This window comes from Myiozetetes cayanensis, unplaced genomic scaffold (assembly GCF_022539395.1).
Source record: "Myiozetetes cayanensis isolate MyiCay16 unplaced genomic scaffold, myiCay2020 scf2-11, whole genome shotgun sequence".
Lineage (NCBI taxonomy): Eukaryota > Metazoa > Chordata > Aves > Passeriformes > Tyrannidae > Myiozetetes > Myiozetetes cayanensis.
In genome coordinates, this window is record NW_026087411.1 from 85,291,672 (window position 1) to 85,315,067 (window position 23,396).

Genomic DNA, 23,396 nt, shown 5'->3' on the forward strand with positions numbered 1-23,396 from the left:
TCTAGAATAAAGAAGGCTCAGGAGTAACCATACCACTCTTTACAACTACCTGAAAGGAGGTTGTAGCAAGGGGGGGTTGGCTACTTCTCCCGGGTAACAAGTGACAAGGTAAGAGCAAATTGCCTCAAATTGCACTAGGGGAGATTAGATATTTTGATTTACATTAGATATTTTGAAAAATTTCTTCAGTAGGAGGGTGGTCATGCATTGGAACAAGCTACTAAGGGAACTGATGAAACAGCCACCCCTGGAAGTGTTCCAAAGGTGTGTGTATGTGGCACTTGAGGACACGGTTTAGTGGTGAGTAAGGAGGTGCTAGCTTAATGGTTTGACTCAATGATCTTAGAGGTCCTTTTCAATCTTAATTATTCTATACATCTTAGCAATTCAATGGAGAAAAGTGGGTATAGTCACCTTACAAGTATTTTTGTTGTAGTCTGTCAATATTGAAGCTGGAGAAAAATACAATTTGTGTAGATACTAATGGGGGAAAAAAAATCTAAAAAAAAAATCAGTGTTACATTGTACATTTGCATCCAGATAAAGGGGTGGGAAGAGATGGGTGAGGAAGATGTAAAATATAGCAGGTGAGGTGGTTTTTTTTGGACCAGGGCAAGTATGAAAGCATAAGAGAAGACATAAGAAGCTTCTCTTTCAGTACAGTTTTTGAGACAGAAATAGAGAAGTTGTATGTTTATTGGGTCATTTTTCAAATAAAACAGAATTAAGGTTATTTGAGAACCTAAAATAACTCTTCATTTCATCATTTCCTTGAAGACTAATATTTGTTGACTTTCCCATTCTGAAAGGGTACAAGATATGCCTGAGATGTGTTTACTGCCTTAGCAGAATTTTTCAGCAGTGAATTACTTTCTTTCTTGAAGATAACGCATTTACAATCACTTTTGCACATGCCAGTGGACTTCTAAGCAGCTGCAGATATCCATTTAAGACGTGGTTATAGTGATGCAGTTCAAGTATGCAAAACCAGACAATGTTTTTCTCAGCACTTACTGGAGGAGGAAACACCACTGTCAATATTGCATAGAGAAGGAAAGAGTCAACTCACAGGGTTCAGACACAAGTGTCTTCCCAAGGCAGAAGGCTGCTCTAGGGATCCCACATCACTCTTCTCTCCATTAGCTGCAGAGGTGACAGAAATGTCAAGTTCTCATCTCTAAACTTCTGGTTTCTTATAGCACAATGGAGATTATGGTTGTGTCTGAAATACTGTATTTGAAAACAGAAAATAACCTTGGTTCTATAGCTGCTGATGTCAATGACCTTTCATAACATGATGGTTACAGTAATAGTAAGCACTTAAAAGCAAGCTGATGTCTCCTTCTGTCATCATCTGCTTCCCCATTTCCCAGCGTAAAAGTTATACCCACCAGCCTGGCATTCCACAGTTGTTAGAAAACCTTGCTCTTATTTTCTCCAAAGGCTACCTCTGGAGAGTCCAAGGTCACAAATTTCACAAAACACAGCTCTGGACCTTCTTGACTACAGTGCACTCAAAATTGAGTAAACGTGCAGATTTTAGAGTACTTAAACCAGATACCTTTTACACATGAAAAGGTTCATCTGAATGCTGTTAAATAAGTGCAGGTATTCCTGGAGCAGAAACAAGCTAAAAAAAAAAAAAATTAGCCCTGGTCACGTCACCCAGGGTGGGTGGAGGAGGTCTGAGATAGCCCCTTACCAGGAGATTCAGTGGAAGAAAGGTACAACGCTTAGGACTAACTAGGAGATATCCCTCATTCACACACAAGGGAAGAAAACGGGTAACTGGGGAAGACCAAACACCTACTGTACCTCTTGCTGCTTTATGAAAATGCTTTTCATTTGTCTCTGACCTGAACTTCACCATATTACCTTTCCTTTACCAGGATATCTTTTCATTCCCACTCTTGCCTCACCCTCTACTTCACTCTTGCAGCCCTTACCTTTCCTTTGTAAAACACTGACATTGTCTTGTGAGTGGCCTTACATATTGGCTTCTACAGGTTGTTTCTTTGGATCAAAATCTGTCAGAAGTTTTAATCTCAAAACCCTCTTTTTCACCCTGCGAAGATGTGCTTAGACATCTGTTGTTGTTGCTTGGTGGTGTTTTCATCTCGGAGGAAAATTAACAGCAGGTGAAAGCTTATCAGGATTCTATGGTGAATCTATTCAATTTAAAATATGCATATTTTTCCCTACATTTCATTTATGCATAATATCTATGAAATATTAATTTGCCATGTAGATACCTCTTAAACACTTGCTTGTTTGAAAAAAAAAATATAAAATTAACACTCTATACCAAATGATATTCTGTTAAAATACTAAAAATAACTAGATTCCTTCATTATATGTTGCAAACAGATGAGATTTATTCTGGGAAACTTTTATCACACCTTCAACCATACCAATTATAACTAGACTTACATACATAAATATTCCTATTTATTTGATTCATTTTGTCTTTTTACTGTTTTAAAGTTGTCTGCAACTAGAACCAGAACTCACTCTTGCTTTACATTGCAAAACCAGTTTGAAAACTTGGTATTCTGAATTTGCAGCTGAGGAAATGTAAACCAGGGGGGTTTACACACAGTGTCCTTTCTCCCAGTGAAAGGATTTGCCATCCTTTTTTCCCCGACACTCCCAGACTGAAGGGTGAAAAGGGGCAGGATGCAGTCTCTGAGCCACCAGGCTGTTGCTTCCTGTTTCCCCAGGTGGTAACCCACTAATATTTATATACTTGGTTATTTTTAACAGTAAATTAGAATGGAAAGGAAATTCAGCGAGGAAAGTTTGGGGACAGAGGTAAATCCATTTTGACATCAATCGTTTCAAAGAGAACTTACTGCTATTCCTTACAAGTGCTACACAAAGGGAAGTCCAAGTCCTTTTGTAGTACCAACTACTCGAAGGTTGAAAAACTCAAAATAACATCTTTCAAAGAAAAAAACAAATTAAAAAGCCCCTAGTTTTACCTAACATAGCCTATGAAATGCAAAATCCTTCTGTTAGGTTGGAAAGTAGCTTAGAAGGCATTCCTTTTCCTTGCTTCTCGTACCACAGTGATGGGAGGGGACCAATCCTCAATCTGTGTCTGGAAGGCCACCATCAGCAGAGGTTCCTAAAGATAAGGTGGAACAAATTTGTAAGGAATGGCTTAGGTTTAGCTGACTCTGCTTCCTGTGCAGAGGGGTGGAGTAGGCTGGAATTCCTCAACACAAGATCAGTGAACACTAGCTGCTTGTAAGAGAGCACACATACCACTGTCTCTGAAATCACTTTCTTGCAGTGCACAAACACGTTTCAAAACAAGCAAGCAAACAAAATGAGGTACATAGCATTGCCAATTTAATTTTTTTTTTTTAATTAAAACTTGGTCACACTTACAGAAGCTTGTGTGTGGATATGTTCATAATGATTCTTGCACCTAAAACAGCGGAGACACGCTGGAGCAGACATTCTCCAAATGACCCTCTGTGATTTGAAGTTATGAAAACAGTGGAGCCCAGACATCACTCTACTCACTCCTCCCCGTGTATTTTTAAGACACGACTTGTCTGCCCAGTGCTTCTCTTTGGTGACGTTCTTTAGTGCACTGCGTGAGCCAGAGAACAGCCCTGCCCAGGAGGGAGGGTTGTTTGCTTTGCTTATCTCCACTGAGGGCCCAGCACCAGCTGATCTATCCACCATCAGCAACCTTCAGGAGTTCTGGCACTGCTGTTAGATGACACTGTATTAGTGAAATCTCATCACTGTGAGAGCACTTTATTTTATTAAAAGTGCAATTAAAACAAAATCAAATACTTTCATTAACTGCAACAACTAAAAATTATGCTCCCAGTTGCTTTCTTCTCATTAAGAAAATTTGCATTTGAATAACTTTTCAACTGTGTGTATTTGTAATTAATGCAATTACAAGCCAGAGATCTGTTCCCAAAAGTAAAGAAAACTTCTTTATCAGTTTTACCATTTTAATTGGAATAAGACTTCGTATACTGAATTATTTAATGTCTGTTATCTAAAAGTACACATAGAGATAACAAGTCAGCCTTGGTATTTGGGACTGTGCTCATTTATTTTAGAGCTGGTGTAAGTCCTGGGAGTCACAGAGAATGAATTGTTGGGTTCAACCCTGGAATACTGAGTATTATGACTTTGCTGGTTTAAAACTATGGTCTATTGTTTATTTAACTCTGTAAAATGATCTTTTTCTTTTCCAAATTAATATATGACAGATAGGAATATGAATATTTGTGAAAGGGGAAACAAATTTTAGCTAGGATGAGGGAAGATAAAATCTGTTCATAGCAAAAAAGGGAAAATATATAGTTTATAAATAAAATAATGCAATCTGGGATTGTCACATGCTTAAGGGTTTGGGGCATAATAAAGGTGATACCATGCTGGATCCTGTGCAAACACATGGTTTTTGGAGCCTTTACTTCAAATAATTCATTATCTCTGTTCTCAGTCCTGAAACATTTTTTTGCAGATTTCTCCTGGGACTTCAGAGAGCCTCTCAGTCAGGCCTCAGCATTCACAGAGTCTACATGTAAGCATTACTGCAGGACTCAGCATCTTTACCCATGTTAAATTCCGTGATGAAGCCTAGTTTGAAACAGGAGCCACAGGTGTGTGCTATCAGTAAGCTGACATGGGGCAAAAATGGTTAAAAAGATATATGTCCATAAATTGGACAGCTCAGGAGCAGCTTAAAAGGGTTTCAAAAAGGTGCATCTGTTGTTAAACAACTTAGCTACTATTGCTTGAGTAATTTTTCATAAGTACTACAGCAGTGTTCTTTAGAGGCCTCTTAAAGTAGGGAAGGATGAAGACTGGGTTCAAGAAAATGTATGTATCACAAATACAGTGGAATCGAGCACCAAGGTCTAGGCCAATGCAGCTCCAGATTAAGTCTACTGAGACACAAAACTGAATTACAATTAGGATGGTGAGAATATATTTGATAGGAAAACCACATAGAAATCTGTTTGTGATTTTACAGGTCACAAAAAAAGTCTTATCACAGAAGAAATTTTGAGTTCTATATTAGAGAGTCTGCTCTGCTTTTCCTTCTCATTCAGTTGTTGCCACAGCCAGGTCTGCGACTACATGGAAATTTGTAATCTTTTCTTAATTTTCATTTCTCATTCTGAAAATGTATTCAAGATGTATGGAGTTCCTTTAAATGCTTTCTCTCCAGCAGTAAGAGAATACCCATCTTCCACTAGTCCTGAAACACAAGATACACAGATATTTTTATATGATGTGTTCAGCACCAAAACAAACTGTATAGAGGGAGCAAACAAGTAGAAAGAAAAAAATATATTATTTTCTGAATTCTTCTGTTCCCTCTCCATTTCCTCCCTCACAAGTACAGGGCTCACACCCATGCTCTCATGTCTATCTTCTAGCTTTGTTTTGCTGCTGAAAGAAAAAAAAAAAGCATAATGACCTGGACACCAAGGGTGCAACCATATGTAATGGACAAGAAGGAAATCTAATCCAATCCGGAATTGATTCAAAAATGTCCTGTCCACTACAGAATAGGTCAAACAATATGGTTACATTAGCTCCTTCAGGGTTATACCACGTTAAACCAGGAATTTGCCATGAGTTACATCTTAGAATCATAGAAATATAGAATTGTTAAGGTTGGAAAAGTTCTCTAAGATCATTAAGTCCAACCATCAACCTAGCACCACCACCATATATCTGCATAGGATTGTTCATTAACAGCCATTTACTCTTTTCCCATAAAAGGAGGCTTCCTTCTCTTCCCTTGTGGGGATTGTTGCAAGAAGGAAATTTAACATCACAGGAACTGTGTTCTAGAACTGCTAAAATGAATTTTATTTCATTTCACCCTCATTGCTATACCCTATTCATTGAACCGTGTAATTTTCCTCTTTTCCTGTACTTTATTTAAGTATATAAAAATTGTTATTGTGCCTTTGTAGAGTTTTGGCTATCATGAAGTCAAGTGATTCAAGTTCAGTCTTTCCCTTTCTCTCTTCCACTTCCAAGATGTTCTTATTGCACTTATTGTGTACTCTCCAACGCGTCAAGCCCTTCAGGACACTGACTCACCCAGACTGAAACTCACTGCATCATGTACAGACATACCACCAACCCTACAGAACTCTTCAACTGCTCTGTGTTCTTTCTCATATATATGGAGTAGTTTCCAGATTCCTGCAACAATGTTCGCTGAATTTGGCTGTATGTCACAAGGGTTGCCATCTTGGATCAATACTCCCATCCTCATAAACCAAGAACAAAAATACTTACATTAAATTTGGTGGCTCCAGGACATGGATAAGGAACTCCTAAAATCTGTCACTTGAAAGTCCTCTGCAGGTGAACACATTTAGAAAATTTAACAGATTTTTTTCTTACCCATTAAATGAATTATGGCAATATTGCAATATCTTTTTCAACATTCACCAGATTAATTTAAAATTTCAGAGAACTATAGAAATCCATATTCCACCAATGCAAATTTTATGACTCAGCACTTCTCATTTCCACTAAATTTCCACCCCTGTAAGCCACTGATGACATTACTCCTATTTATTTCTACTGTCCTTTTAGCATTAGTGCACTAGTTCAGTATAATACATAAATTATTGGAGAACTTACAGGTTGCATCACAATCTCTGTTAGAGACTTTTCCACAGTTTCATGTTATTTTACAGTGTTCTCACTTTTAGATTATTTAGACTTTTGACTTTTGAATACTCCCACTGAAATAAATAACCATGGCAAGAAACTTGTACACCATCACCTCAAAGCTTTGTCCCTTCTCCAGTTTGATTGAAATGGGGCACTGGATTCAAAAGTTTTTGAAGGAGTAGGTATGAGGCAGAGAACCAAAAAAGAAAGTTTAGAGGACACTGAGAAAATATAAATCTCATTTTCCTCTGGAAAACATATTGAATGGAGGTTTATAAAGCTATGTACAATCAAAGCCTAATTTTTTCACAGTTTACAAATAACAGATTATAACTAGATCCTCTATAGTTTCCTTTACTTAGTCTCTCAAGTATTAACAAGCATTCTGTACAAAATAAGTTGCTTTAAACTAGATAGTAGTGAGATTGCACAAACAGGTAATTATGCTAAGCTTTCCAGTTAATTTTAAAATTTGAATTAAGGTCATGGGCTGTAAGAGATTTTTGACACAAAGGCTTTATGTTCTTTTAAACTGAGCCATTGATGGTCCATAAAATAAAAATGAATAACCTCCAGAAACTAGATTTAGAAATTTATTTGTGGATGTTTTGTTGAATCTTCAGATATGACACAACAGTTACTTAAAGGCAACAAGAGTGATTTTTTTTTAATATTATTATTCTGATACTAGAAGACATGAAACTGAGAGTAAGAAGCAGAAGAATGTAAAGATGCTTCTTGATAGATTAGGTAAGAAAGAGGGAAATATGTTCTATCAGAGTGTAATTATTTCAAGGAAATCTACAGTTCAATAGAATAGAAGTTACATTTTAGAAGAATTCTATTAAAAAAATCAGCTGAAAACTCTTAATGAGGAAATTGATGATTAACAGTTGAGTCTGCTGTCACCTACACATAATGGGGAAAATATCTCAGACTTTGCCTCACAGGAAATTGGAAAAGCAATTAAATTTTTCACATTTTAAAGTTTTTTACTAATGACATGTTTCCAATATTGTTTTGCAGACATTATTGACTGCACGTACTTCACATACTTCAGCCTTTAATTCAAATACGTAGTCCTTGTAGAAAAGAGTTACTTGGTACACTGCTGTGCAAACAGAAAGAATCTCTGCAATGCTTAAAATAGACTGGGGTCACATAAGCAGCATCAGTTTGTTAAATCAAAGTCACTCCTTAATAAAGGCTGCAAATTCAATTTCAGCCTTCTTAATAGCCTATATAATACATATGCTGGCAAAATAATCTTAAAAAAAGAAATAGTAGGTGTTAGGAAATATAGTTAATGTATAACGAAAAAGATCCCGAAACAAAAACAAGCCTCAAAACCTGCTCCCCAAACTGTGTTATACTAATTGCCTAAAATGTCCATTTTGCAGTGGTTTTCTGTTCTTCAGTGCTCTTGAAAGTTCTTTGCTTGCACTGAATGGCTGTGCAAAATTCTGAGTCATTTCAGTATGGAAAGATCTTTGCCCAGTAGTTTAAGGCAGTGTTATTGGTGCGACTATCTGAAGACATTACACCTGAGAGATCATATGAGATCAATTCTGTGCCTTTTTGTTTGGAGACACCTTCTACACTGTGACCCCTCTGTATTTATGTAGGTGTATATCACAAAATAGGCATTTCTTGGTATCTTTAATTTTAGCAAATGGCATTATCATCAGATAAGTAGAGGTTGGAGTCAGACAAACTGAAGCACTTCGAGGTGGAAGTTTAGACTTTTGTGCTTGTATGATACCCAGCAAAAAGCAGCCTATCCTGATCAAAGACATCACAATGTAAAATAAAACACATTTAATACATTGATACATTGTATCTCAGGTTCTTTTTCATCTAGCCTGTGGACTGGGAGAAGTATTTTGGATCAATGAACCTTTCATACCTGTTCTCATTTTACAGTCTAATCTTAGGCATGCTGGGGCTATAAGTGAAAGAATCCAACTGCCTTATGAAACCTCCTGATAAGTGCGTAGCAGGGACAACAACACCCCACAAAGTCCCACGTGAAGAAAACACTGCACGTGTCCAGACAGATCTAATCACACCAGCATATGGCATTCTGTCAAGAAAGCTCTTCCACAAACCCTGTCCGCTATGTTTTTTGATAGCAATCAAGTACAAGAGCAGTGTTAGCTTCTGGATGTTAAGTGTTACCTTCTGGATGCTTCTTTTCTACTGCTTTTGATATTTTAAGCACAGTGACAGAATGAAAACAGGAAGGAAAAAAGAGTTGATTACAAACATCCAGAGCAAACCCTAATGAATACCAGAAATCACAGAGATTTAGGTTTGGAAGTGTCCCAAAATGGGGGTGGATCTATTGAGAAGAAAATTCAGCATATCAAGGCCAGCCCTGAAAAATATTTGGGTAAACTATTTCTAAAATTTTCCCACAGAAATATTAAAGAAACAGCGACGTAATAGAGTGTGTCTTGCTTTAGACAGAAGGCCTTCTTGAATACAGGTTTGGATAAAAAATAAAATTTCTATCTTCTTGCTTGAGTGACAGCTCCTGCCTTTGTAACAGCTTTTTACAGACTGGGAGAGTTAACGAATTTCCCTTAAGAGATTCTTCATACACATAGATATACACATATACATCTCATTAAGCACTAAATACTTCTCACTAAACACATATAGCTAGAGTGTGAGTCAGACACCTAAATCAGAGGAAGTGTTCTTCACTCCCCACTTCTGCACTGCATTCTGCTCTCTCTTACAGGTTGTGTTTCCCAAGACATTTGTATTTGTTGTTGTTGTTCTCTGGATTCTCTCTAATGGCCTATTGCCCTGTAGTAGCCCACCTGATGCCATGTAGGGTAGATCATCTACCTTCAGTGCTCTACATATGATATTTATTTAATGCACCGCAGAATAAGCTTCGGCTTTTCATCAGCAGCATCATATTGTCAATTTGAACTGAATTTGTTGTCCATGGTGGCTTCTGTTTCCTTTTCCGTGTAGTCCCAAACTACTGAGGAGGAAGGTGGCAAAGGTATTATTCTGATAAAGAGTTCTGTGGGTTGGATGAGAAATTGTGAAGGAGGGACACCGAGATGACAATATAAAAGCAAAGTTAAATTAGAAGCTTGACTATTTATTTAACTGAAACAGAAGTAGATATTATGTTGGAAGAAAGTTGTGTATCTCATGCAGTGCTTAGTGTCAAAGGCTTTATACTCCCTTTGAATTGTATCTTTATGTATATTTGCATGAAACTACTTATGACATTTTATTACCGTATTGAATAATAGAGTTCAGAGCTGGTAGGAACCAAATGGTGTATCTAGTCCCAAGGCAGTATCTATTACCTCTGCCAGATATTTGTCTGACCAGCTCATAAACAAGCAGGCAGAGAAGTCTCTACAGTCCCTGTGCTTTCAATATGCCTAGCAAAAATAATGTTACAATAATATTTAGCCTTAAATTTTCCTATGATTTAAGCCCATTTTATATTATCTTACTCCCATTAGCCCACAGCATAGCTTATTCACTTTTTACTTTCAAGTCTTTTAAATATTTGATATTCATCATGCCTTCCCAGCACGTTTATTTTTTTATAGTAACACAACACTGTTGACTCATGCTCGACCTAAGTACCACTGTCCATTCCTCATAACAAATTTTAGATAAGAAATACCATCTCAATAGAGCAGTACTTTGAATCTGTCCCTGAACTGCATCCTTATTTTCTCAGACTATTTTTCTATATCAGTATTAAACCTCTCTTGGGTGTATTTCATTCCTCCCAGCTTTGAATTTTCTGTAAACATAAAATAACTGTAATCAAAATTGAAAAACATACCTCATGGATACTATATATTTGCAAGCCATTGCATACAGGATATTTTCTGCTGTTTGAGATCAGTGTGAGACAAGAGTAGTCACACCAAGACATTTATTCATAAATTAAAAACTGGAGAAGTGATTCATGTCAGCAACAGTATCCCTAAGCAGTTCTAATTTATGTATCTTGCATTTACAGAACATGGCAGAAATCCACACTTCCCCAGCTTAAATGGTATGCACATCCATATGCAAGCCTAGCCTTAACTATGCTCTTAAATCTCTTTCTACAGGTGTTGAGGAATATTGAATATTTTGTACTTCAGTAATTTTTAAATTTAATAATTAATCCACTGTTTCCAAATACAATCCAGCTAATAATAATTTCTTATTGCTTTAATCAAATTTGTAGGTATCTGTTCAAAAGACACGCTAATAATTCAGTAAGGCCTTTTCTGTTTCCCACCCAAACCAAGGTTCATCCCACGCCGCACAGTTTAAGGCTTCTTTTCATCTCTTCAACCATACACACACACAGACTTCATCATCTGAAAATGCACTGTTTAGTCCTCAAACACTGTTGTTTAGTTTGCACTTATCCTTTACAAGTTTTTATATAATCATCCCAGAATGCTTTTACTTTTCATTCTGTGAGATAACCATGGAGATCTGAAGGGGTTGACGTTTCTCAGCAAGGAGGAGTAAGGCACTGCTGCAGAGTCTTTGTAGAGAAAGTAATCCAAAACTAATCCTGTTTATTGCAGCAATAGTTGTTCTACAGCCTTTACCAGTCAACATTGTTCAGAATTTTTAGCAGATTTTTTTTCTTAATCTGGATGCAGTTCTAAGAAAAAAAATCACAAGAAAAAAGAGCATTTAATTTCTGTGAACAGTGAGCAACATGACCAGCTATGTCAGAAAAACTGCAACAGCAGCTTCATGTGTTGTTCCCAGGAGTGTTAAAGCAAGCTAATTTTAGCAATCCTTATGTATTCTCAGAACATGTGTTCATTCTTTATGAAATTGCGGGATATCTTAGTAGAGGGATTTAATGTAAATTATTTATGATTAATCCTGTGGCATGGTTTGGTTTATGTCCACTCTCAGTGAAAGAACTTTAAACTTCTTAAGTGGAAGCATGATGTGAAATATTAAAGAGAAATATTTATATATATATATATTCTCTTTCTATCTATGGATTTCAGACATGAGATAAAAGGTTTCTATTGTTGATTATTTCAGCTCTCTTGGTACTACTGCAAAGAACTCACTGCTGAGCTTGAAGCAACAGCCTGGGGATTTCAAACTGACAGAGAAATGCTCCAAACTAGCAGTCTCCTTTTGATTTGCCAAAAAGTCTTCTGAGCTAGCAACAGCAGTATTCTTCTGGCATGAAAAAGATCAAATACAATGAATCACATTCATCACCCTCTAGAGAAACAATTACATTTCTCTATTAAATAACACCAGTTTGTATGAGGTAATGATTCCAAGAGTCTGCAACAAAGTCCTATCTGTATTATGCATCATTTAAAGTTTTGCCCCAGGTAAGGGAGATATTAGCTGACAGCACAGCCAGGTTTATATTCAAAACCAGCAAACTTCTCACAGTCCTTTTTTAACAGATGCACTCAGATACAGAACTTGCCATGCTCTCCAGCCAGTTATCTTTAGAGTACGTTTAAAATGAAAATTAATTCAGTAGCTGCTCAAGTCATTTCCATCACCCTGTTTAATGCTCCCTATTATAGACAAATCTTCTTTATGGAACCATACAGTGACAGATTGGCTTTCCTTGTTATCAGGTATCTAGCAAGTGAGACTCATCAAACAACTCTGGCAACTATAAATGATGTTCTTGTTCCCCTGGATACACCCTTGCGTCCTTTGCAATTTTACCTTCCTTTGTCTTTAAAAGAAGAATAACCAAAGAGTAGAATTTGAACTTATCCACCAGATTCAAGGTTGTTTATTATCTCTGGTGGACACATTCACTATTCCTTACAGTTACCTTATTAAAGTAATTTTGTCATCTCAACTCCTTCACTCTGAGGCAATGTTCAGGGTAGAGCACTTATATTTGTTGCTTGTCATCTGTAACATGCCTCCTGAAAGTCTGGAAACTCCTCTTCCCCCACGTGGTAATGTAATATCTATATTGTGCTGTTTTCTCCCAGTGTGTAATTGACTGAGCAAGGCTGATCTGTTTTCCTGACTTCTCTTCACCCTTTGCTGATTTTGTGCTTTATCCATAAACTTGGACTTCCATATTAACAGAAAGGAAAATCCAAGGATCTCAACTTACCATCGCAATGTGTTCCTAAATTCTGCAGATGACTTTTCAAACCACAGGAAAACAATTAACACCCCGAATATTGAAGCTCTGTAAGATCTGCACAAAGCAATATATAACCAGTTGCTATACTTCCAATGCTACAGTAGGACTGTAGTGCTTTAGGTAAAACAGCTGCTGACCAACAAGAGAATACAAAAATTCATTGTGCTGTTTTCTACAAAGCACTGCAGCCTGACACTTTGAATGCAATGGCAAATGGAAGAGGGCCTTATAGTGTCTGTGCCAGGCAGCAGCTTGGTACTCAAGGCCTTGCAGACATAGGAGAGATTAAAACCATTCATGATTCAACCAGAGAGCACCCAAAATGAAGGCAAACTTTTTGAGAAAACCACAGGGATTTTGCTGACTAGTCTGCACATTCAGGGGGTGCTCTGTTAATTAAGTTAATTAAGGAGGAAAAAGTTTAAAAGCGAGCATACTATATACACTACATACATACATACTACTACTACATTACATTGCATACTACTAGATTACCATTGCTGAGCATACTACATACACTAATGTCCCAGTTTAAATGAGACAAGGGTCTTTTGCTGAGGATGGGTTAGGAGAAAAGACCCAAACTTCTTTTTCTAAGCAATTATAAATCCAAAATTAAGAGGCTCTGATTGAAGGAAAAACAAATTATGGAAAAGGGAAAATAACAGCCCTTTATTAAAAGGTATGTGTGTATTAACAGAAACACACACGAAAAAAAAATCACAAGTAAAACAACCAAGCAATACTCCTATACCCACCAATAATCCCCTTCAAGAACAAACCGATAAAGTGGAAAAACGAAAAATTAAATAGTTCAATTTCTTGCACCCTTTGGTGCAGTTCCAACCACAGTCAGCAGGGGACGCCGTCGGGTCACTGGAGATGCAAAATTTGTAATGTCCTGTACCATTCACCAGGTGGCGCTGTTGGGTCACTGGAGGTGTAGAACTTGTAGTGTCCTATAGTAGTCACCAGGTGGCGCTGTTGGATCACTGGAGGAGTAGAACTTGTAATGTCCAGTGCCCGTCACCAGGCGGCGCTGAGAGATCCTTGGTTGCCACGAGGTGGGTTGGAGGAAAGGGGAAAAAAACAACACTCCCCAGGGTATATCAGAGAAAGAACAAAAAACCTCGATTCCCCTTCCCTTCCCACACTGGAAAAAAGGGGGGGGAGGGGGGAGGGAAAGGGGGAAGGAAAAAAAAAAACAGCAATAAAACAAAAAGTTCTCCCAATGGAAGAAAACTCATGAACTTCAGCTGGTTAGGATTAGTTCTAAGCAGGGCCTGCAGCCAGTAACAGCTGAGAAGAGAGCAGCAGCAAATTCCCCTCCGGCAGGAAGAAAGAAGAGACCAGGCAGCTCTGCAGCTTGCAGCAGGTCCTCTGCCCACCGGCACCCCCCTCTCCTCCCCACCTCCTTCCAGCCACACACTAGCCTCCCACCCCCCCAACTCCTCCTCCTTCATTGTCAAGGAGACTAATCTCTCGGCCATTACTGGACCAGGCCGACTCTTTTGTTCACCTGATGGCTCATATACAGAGCACACACACGGCAGGGGAAAGGGAAAGAAAAATTCCTTGCTAAAATCAGAACTATGACAACTAACCATGCAGCAGGCACTTCTAATGCAAGCTAAACCTGACATTCAGAATTTTATTCTAAATAAATTCAGAAAAATATTCCACTCTGAATTGATGATGTATTAGTGACCTAAGAATTATGATAGAAAACAATATCACCCATTTTAACAGCCTACAAAACCAGAGGGATAAGCACCTCAGAGATTATTTCAGAGGATTCAAGCTAAACAGGAGCAGAGGCCCTCTGGAGGGCAACCAGAGCACTACCTACCTGCTTACATGATCTGCTCTGAATTGTTCCCTGGAGGTGCCAACTCTAGTCCGCTGATTACAGAAGGTGCCTAGACTCTCGCTTAGAAACCTAATTTGCTGTCTAAAATCAGATGTGGTGAATAATTCCTGAATATTTACTAAGACCTTATAATTTTCAAATTGGCCACGTGACAGGTTTCAATTAAATGTTAATTAGTTTAAAGCTCAATTTTTGTAAGTTCTGGAAAAAAGTGCACTTGAAGCAGTAACCAGTGGACAGTGAAGTTAATGCCATGTGCATTCTCCTGCAGATTGCAGATCTTCATGCTATGTTTAAGCGTGTACAGGCTAATAACCTTTTAGTATATAAATGCCAAGCGTAATGGATTTTACATCCAGTATCACTGGTATCAATACAAAGCAATAATGGAAGCTGATGCAGAATAAATATCATCCTCATTGCTTCATATAATAGTGTAACATCAGTAACAGTTATCCCTTTCCAGTGGAATTTTTAAGGTGAAGAAACACTTTCTTTTCCTCACCTTGATACAGATTATTTAGCAAAAAATAAAATCAACATATTTATGAAAGATAGAGGAGAACAGCAATGCAGTTCCATCTCTTTCAGCATATACTGCATGATCAATGGTTATACAGTCTTTTTCATAATGACTCCATACTTAAGCATCTTTTCATTAAAAGACATTGGTACTGAGTTCTCTCTCATATTAACTACTAGTCCAGAATTTAGCTATCTAGGGTAAGTTAGTTATCTAGGTCTCCCTCTGTCGTCAGTAGAGTGGCAGGTACTTCCAGAGGATGAGTCATCTCATCTATTTTAGACACATATCTTAGAACAGTATGAATCACTCTGAAAATTCCTCTCCCCACAGTTACAGAGGAAGCCTAGACATCTAGCTTAGCCAGGACACCAAACTTTTTACCAGCTAAGGCATGTGCCTGCTACTCAGTGTTCTTGCAAAAAGGATGTCAGTTAGAAAAGACTGTTTCTTTGAATGTAGACACGTATCAACTGATGGCAATATAGAGACATGCTCATGCTGAACTACCAGACCATAAGAGAATTAAATCAGTATCAGCCTGCTTTGTTTCTGACCTTGAGGTGAAAAATTCCCCATTCTCCTGCCAACTTTTTGTGCTAACTAATTCACAGTTGAACATGTTGATAAGGCAGGTGCAGCTGGGCAAATACCCCAGCAAACACCAGGCCTATAAATTAGTGACCAGGCAGTAAATTTTTTCTAGCCAGTTCAGGTAGTCTTTAATCCCCATTGGTTAATACCACTTATTGTTTTTATATCCTTTTGATTAAAAGTCATACAAGAATGCTTTCATACAAATTCCATTCAAAATATGCAATTAAATTCAGAAAAGAATGAAGTATTAACACAGTGCTATATATATTTTTTTCTCTTTTTTTTTTCCACTTCAAAATGGGCTAGAGAGGGAAAAAAAATCTGCTAATTAAATTACAAAATTTTGAAGAGGTCAAAATAATGTAGCACACACCAAGCTCTGATTCAAACGACGCAGGAAGCAGTGCAATTCGGATTTGTCATCCTTTGACACAGACTGTAACAATATAGTCAGAGGTTTGAGTGAAACACGCATCTTTTTCATTCTTTCTCTCCCTCTAGGGTCACTGTACTGTGATCTATTTTTACACAGGAAAAAAAGGAGTTTCCATTGTTAAAACAAGTTGGATGCTCCCATATCTCACATTCAATCAGAGAGCATTTCAGAAAGCCTAGCGTCCTCCTTTCAACCTGGTTTGAAGTATTTCTACTGGTTATAGACATCATTAATCCACAATGTCATAATCATAAAAATTTTAGTTTCTTAAAAAGTGGGGGAAAAAATGGGACTTCCAGTAACTTACGAATAAATGGTATTGAAATACTGTCTTTAAAAATGCAAAAGTTAGAATAGGAACAAAAGCAGCAGAAAGATAATAGGTCTAACTACATATCCTCAAAATTTTGGAGATACTGATGTCCAGATGTTAACTACTTATCCTTCAAAATTCCCCTCCAGAAACAGCTCACCAAATACAGTGAATCTGGTACTATCTTAGGTTCTTGAATTTTACATCAACTTGAAATACCAATTCTGCATTGCCAGTTTCTTCACGAAGCCCACTGTACAAAAAAGGAAACCTGGAGGGGGAGGGAAGGGAGGAGAGAGAAAGATGAAAGAGGTGAAAGAATGAAAATGACAGGAAAGGCAGCTGTCTTGGAATTTATGATGTCTTGCTGATTACAGCATTACCAAGCCAATTACTTTGCATTACCAAACACAAGGTATCGTTAAAAAAGCACAGATCCCATTTTACCCATAACATCCTAAGAAGGAACACAAGCTCCACTGCCCATACCGAGACTCCCATGCACTGTCAAGGCTCACCAGTGTGATACCTTAGGTCCATGCCACAAACCTCATAGTTTCCTAATACTGGTCAGAGTTCAGCTCCCTGTATGAAACATTCAGTAGTTGTAGAAGACCATTCTTGAGACTGACCAATTCCTGAAAGTCTCCTCTCCTTTCCTGTAACACTAGGAACTGTCTGATATTCAAAACCAGAGCTGTTTTGTTTGGCCTTATCTCAGCACACTGGTCATAAAGCCGATTCCAGTTCTCTGGACAAATGTGACACTCAGAACTAAGTTTTTAGTTTCAGGTTGAAATTTTGCCCTTGAAAAAAATATCATCTGTTGTTATGAACATATATGTCATACATGCATGCATTTGGATGAAGAAATAAATGTTTGCTGCACAGAGCAGCAAAACCCTCAATATAACTTCAATGTGCAAATGTCCTTAAAGGATCTGTTTCATATTGCACCAATTCATATCCAACTGAAGGTGGCTACAGAATGTAATGGTATGCATGATGATTTGTTTCAAAGCTCTCTTAATAACATTTTAAATTAAGAATTCATTAAGAAAGAATATTGAAATAGGGACTTAAGAGATAGCATCAGAGGCTGTTCATAGGTACATGAAGTAAAGAAAAAGGAGAACTTGTGGTTCATAAAAGAATTGACTTCCAGGTTACAACTCCACCCAAGTCTGAAAAATAAAGCTTTAATACACAGTATCATGTTTGTATTTGCCTCATTTCTTAACATATATTTCAGTGGTGAAAATAGTAGAATGGTACCAACATTTTGATCCTTAGCAATGATCATTTCTACACTTGATGCTCTTCTTAAATCAGCCCTAATTACATTTCTTCATTTGTTTGTATGTTGTTAGTACTGCAATAGTTTTATTCTATTCAGTAAAATACACTGTGAATCCAATCCCATTCATTTATCTTTCCTTGAAGATCAGATGACAAATTGCAACCTCTGTAACCTTAGAATAACACCTAATCCTGAGTTTTCTTTCCATATGAACTTGTTTAGAAATCTGCTGGCACCAGCAACATGATAAAATCAGAGATATCCAGTTTTGCAGGCATATAGCAATCCAGTGTGCATGTGTAAGCTACATTTCTGCTTACTAGAAGGTAAATGAAGTTTGCTGGTCTCAGCAGCGTTAGTATAATGGTACCAAAATAAACAATATTCCCCACCTGTGATCAGTACAAGTGACACTATGGAATTCTCTGTACCTCCAGTCTTGAATTCTTCTCCAAGCTCTCGTGAAATTATCACTGTCTGTAATGCAGTTGGTGGCAGACATCATTGCTTTCATTCCCATGACTGAGGAGAAAGACAACACACTGCCCTCATGTTCAGCCAACTCCACTGGTTCCCCATTCAATCAATTTAAAAGTTCTTTTTGTTTCCAGGATCCTTGCATGGCTTACCCCAAGATCTTACAAAAACTTCATCACCTGTTACACTGCATTTACAGAGATCTGACATCAATTCTCTCTGTAATAGATCTATGTCTATGCCTGGCACACATCAATTGGCTATCTCGCTTAGCATTCTCATTTTAACATACACCTTTTGTCTTTTCCCCGCTTGATTTGTTTTCTCTGCCACCAGCCTTATGACTGACTTCTCTGATTTACACTGGAGAAGTTTCTGTTAGCATACTATTCCTGGCCTACCCTCTGTAGTATTCTTGCATTTTATAAATAATTTGATCAAGATCTTAGAAAAATCCACCCTTCAATCTGACTTTTAGATTGATAGGCTGCAACATGGGTTTTAGTTACTTTACTAGAACTAGGGGTCTGACTTAGGGATAGAAATAAAATAGAAGGACAAGTTTTCAAAGTAAAACCCTTAGTTCCTGACATTTTCTTTGAAGTTATTCTCACATTAAAAACTACAAGCACAGCGATGTCTTAACTATAAGCTTTTCCAGTTTCATTTTTTATCAATTATTGTTACATTATTACAGATATTGTATTAGTTTATACTTAGGTGGAAATGAAGGGAAATAAATCCAATTCCTTATTAAAAAAAAAAAAGGAACAAAAATTGTGTTTGCTCAAAAACAATCTGGCAGCAGACAGAAAACAATGAAAATTTCTGAAGAAAGAAATTGAGGAAGAACTCTGGAGAGTAACTTTTCTAAACATGCCTTTCGAATCTTGTTTTATGTAAATTGCATTCATTTTTTCTAAATATGTCTTAAAGTTAATTACTACATTATGATATACTTTCATTGGCTACATAAACCATTTGCATTAAACTTACTTCATCACTTAAATTTTCATGGTTCTACTGCTACATCTCAGCTTTTTACTTCATTAAAAACAAACATAATTCTAATAAATACACCAAACATATGAACTAAGCAAAAGTATCATGCTTTTATTTTTCTTTCTAATGGCCACTCACAGTCCTTACAATTCTCCTGGTAACAGGGTAACTGCTATATATAAGCATACCTCCAATAGAACACACATCCAGCAAAATTCCAAAGCTTAATTTTTCCCTGCTCACCTTTCTGCAAAAGTAAACACCTCCACAGGGTTGCCTGCAAGTAATGATTATGACACCCTGGAGCTGCATTTAACTAAGTTTTTATAATTTGAACCCCATTTCAAACCACAAGAGGGAATATTCCATCTGATACAGGAGCCCTGAGATTCTCTTCGATGCCTGGCAACTTGGTTAAGTCTTTAAAAAGTTACTCAAAAGTAATTATTTTAATTCCATGACTGTGTCCCAACTTAGTTTCATTTTATTCCTATTTCATTTCTCAAGTATGAAAAGCATCTCAAGGACACAAGATACATACACTTGTTATGTATCTGCCATGCTGATGTTTTTTATTTCCTGCATTCTGTGATATACTGCATTTAGGTTCATTAAAGCTCTATACATTTGAGTCACAAGAAATTGCAGAGTAAGAAGAAACATTGACAGATTTTCATTTGTCATTTTGTTGTTTTTCATCCTGTTCCAATGAGGTCACAGAGAAATCCTCTACGAATACTTTAAACTATTTTGTGCTAACTTTTCTCCCAAAGGTGTTTTATATATTTACAAGGCTACCTAAAATCTTGATGGTGGATACATCTACTGGCCTCAGTAAGCCTGCACACATGACAAAATTCTTAGAAGTGTGACTTAATTACTGCTAAGGTGTATTATAATTTTGCCTGGAAATTACTGGAGTCTTTGGAAGCTTGAGGCCTTATCTCAAGTAATATTTAAGCAAACATGTTCTAATGTATCTTAAAAAGTAATGATGGTTTTGCCTAAAACATGGGTTAAGCTAAAATCTTTGTTTTAATTATAGCCTTTAGCATCTTAATTGTATATCATTAAGAACTAAGAGAACTGCATCTTTCCTAATTTAATCAAAATATAAGACAAAATAAATTTGAGAGGCAAGTAAGAGAAATACTTCCTAAATCCCACCAGTTTAAGTGCCTGTAATTGTTGTGCTGTCTCTGGAGTTTGCAAGTTTTTTTGGATAGGGGTGTGGGGTTGAGCCAAAACAATTAAAACCTTTGCAGCCTAAAGGTGCCATTTTCTCCAAATGGATCGATCCAGAAGCCCCTTGCACTTGCTGGGAAGCTGTAAGCTTCTGTCAGACATACAGACAAGTTTTCCAATGTGCTGCCTATAATCTGCCTATGCAGATCAGCCAAAATAGGAATGTCTGAAAGAGTTTTACAGAGGGGATGTAAAGCTTGGGATAAACAGGGAATTGAAAATAATCTCAAAAAAATTGAACTTGATCTGCCTTCTTTGAAGTTAAAGTGATTAGAATGGAGCAGGCTGGGATTTATAGACTTCGCAGGCTGTGGGAGGGACTTCAAAAGCATAGAGGTGATAGATGAACATGTTTTTTCAGCTGTGCGGTGACAAAAATGCAACATGGTTTCAGGGCTGTTATAACAACAGGAAGGAAGAATATGAAAACAAAAAGTTCTAATTTTAGTCTCTGCCAGTCATTCATGTTTCAGTCTGATTGCCTCCTACCTAGGATGCTCACCTTGAATGCACCTTCAGCAGAGCACAAGGCTGATAAATACCAAGAAATTCTCAGTAAATACACAGAACAGAGGCACAGGAACCATCAGGACCATTTTTAAACTTTAGCTTTGAACACTGGTCAAATCCACTTCTAGGATCTGAATTGGGATTTCCCATGACTAGTACTGCATCCTATGCTGCTCTGCCTCCTTTCTCAGTACACAGGTTTCTAAGAGAATTGCCTACTTCTGTTTCTCTGTTAGGACCATCCCACTGCATATGAAATACTCAAATACTGGGAGCAGTAGGATGCTTTTAACTTCTAATTTGGGACAATCTGCCCTATTAAAGACATCTGAGTTTTAGGGTTAAAATCTCCCCAAAACAGTAAAAGGAACTCATCTCTAATTTAATCTCACTTTTGGGTAGAAGAAGAGAAAACATCATGGACACCAGTGAGTCTAGTCCCTCCTCCCAGGAAAATATTTCCAGCTAAACTATTCAACATCCAACTCATTAATCAATTAGAGTTGATCATAATTGTATTTTAGTGAATAACTCATCTACCATTTTCTGTCTTAATACTGCACAGTTCGCTGCTGATAACATAAGTTTAAGAAGTACTGCACTTTTCAAAAAAATTAAACTGACTCTCAGGTGAACTGTTTTTTCCAGCTCCCCTAAAAGTTGGCACACTCTTTGCAATAAGAATATGGTAGGAAGCAGTTTACAGACTTAATCAAATTGTGCACATGAATGAAGTTATTAAACATCTAAGTTTTTGCAGGGCATCCTAATGCTACAGTGATCTCCATAAGACAGGTCTGCCTAATACAAAAAGATCCATATTTGCAGACTGGGTGAATTAGCATTCTGCTTCTGCATGCTTATGGCACTTGCTTAAGCAGCCTTAGCCTTGATCAAATCTGCATGCTCCTACAATCCAATTAATAAAATACAGAGCACTGCTTTCTGTTCTACATCATACTATGAAGATTTTAAAATAGTTATGGATAAATAGACAAGTTGCTACATAAACATTTATTTAAAAATAGATGTATTAATGAATATGTGTTAAAATAGTTACTTTTATAATATATTTTACTTTCTTTACTGGTTCTTAAAATTAAATTTTCAGTGAGATTCTAGGGGAATTCTTTCTCTACAAGTAGGAGGGCATGTCCTTAATTTATGGATTCCACAGGAGAGCAGAAGGCACAAATACAGCTGTATTTTAGTTACCAGAAATGCAGAGCAGACCCTGCAGTATCAGAGTATTTTCACACACATGTTCCTCACCCACATGTGTCCAGATCACTTACTTCCCTGCTTTAGCCCTCTAGCCCATACTCACCTGACCTGATGATCTCAGAGGTCCGGCTGTTTCTATGATTCTATGACAAGCAGGAAAGCTAATCTCCACAAGGCTGCACATGCAAAACCCCTAATTTTTTCTGTATATTTTAAAACTTATTTCTCTGGCAACTGTATTATGCAAAGGTGTCATGAAAATTAGCAAGAACAAAACCAATAGATTTCTACAGTAATTATTTAAAGCTTATTCTAACAATTTACATAGCTTTAGGACAGGTTCCTGGTGTGCAATTCAATGCAGTGATTTAAAAAAAAATTAGATAATAGTTATAAAACTAAAAGTAATACTTTTCCATCTGCTCTGAGAAGCTTCAAAGCATTTTAAAAAGTACATAAATGATTTGACCACAATGGAAAGGCAGTGGCCAAGGAGGGCTAAGGTAAAAAGCTGACGTAGAAACAAATTATTCTAGTTTTATCAAGTGACACGCTTATTTTGTTGAATTGTAACATTAGACTAATATTAAAATTTCAACTTAAAGTTACTATATAAATTTGCTGTTCAGCTGTCCATGCAAACAACTGAAATAATTTTTCTAAACTGTTTAATCTAACTAGTATTTGTTTCCTGTTTTGACATTATCCGAAAGCAAGATAAATATTCTATAAAAACAGGCAATTATCTCAAATAATTCACATGAGGAATTTAAATTCTTCTTTGTTAATCCTAACAGTGACAATGAAAAACCATCAGGAGTAGTTCCTTTTAATTAAACCACACTAATTAATTTTCAACCAACCTTCAGGATCAGAACAGGTCATGAATTGAGTGACTTTTGCATAGCCAGTCAGTGACTCCCTGCGGGGCCACAGCAGGCTGCATCCACTGGGCAACACAACGGAGACAAGTGGTGAGCTAAGCAGGAATGGTCAGAGAAGAAGGCCAGATGCTTGCTGGGTGAAGTTTGTATAACTTTGAGAATAATTTGTTTATACATTTAATTACA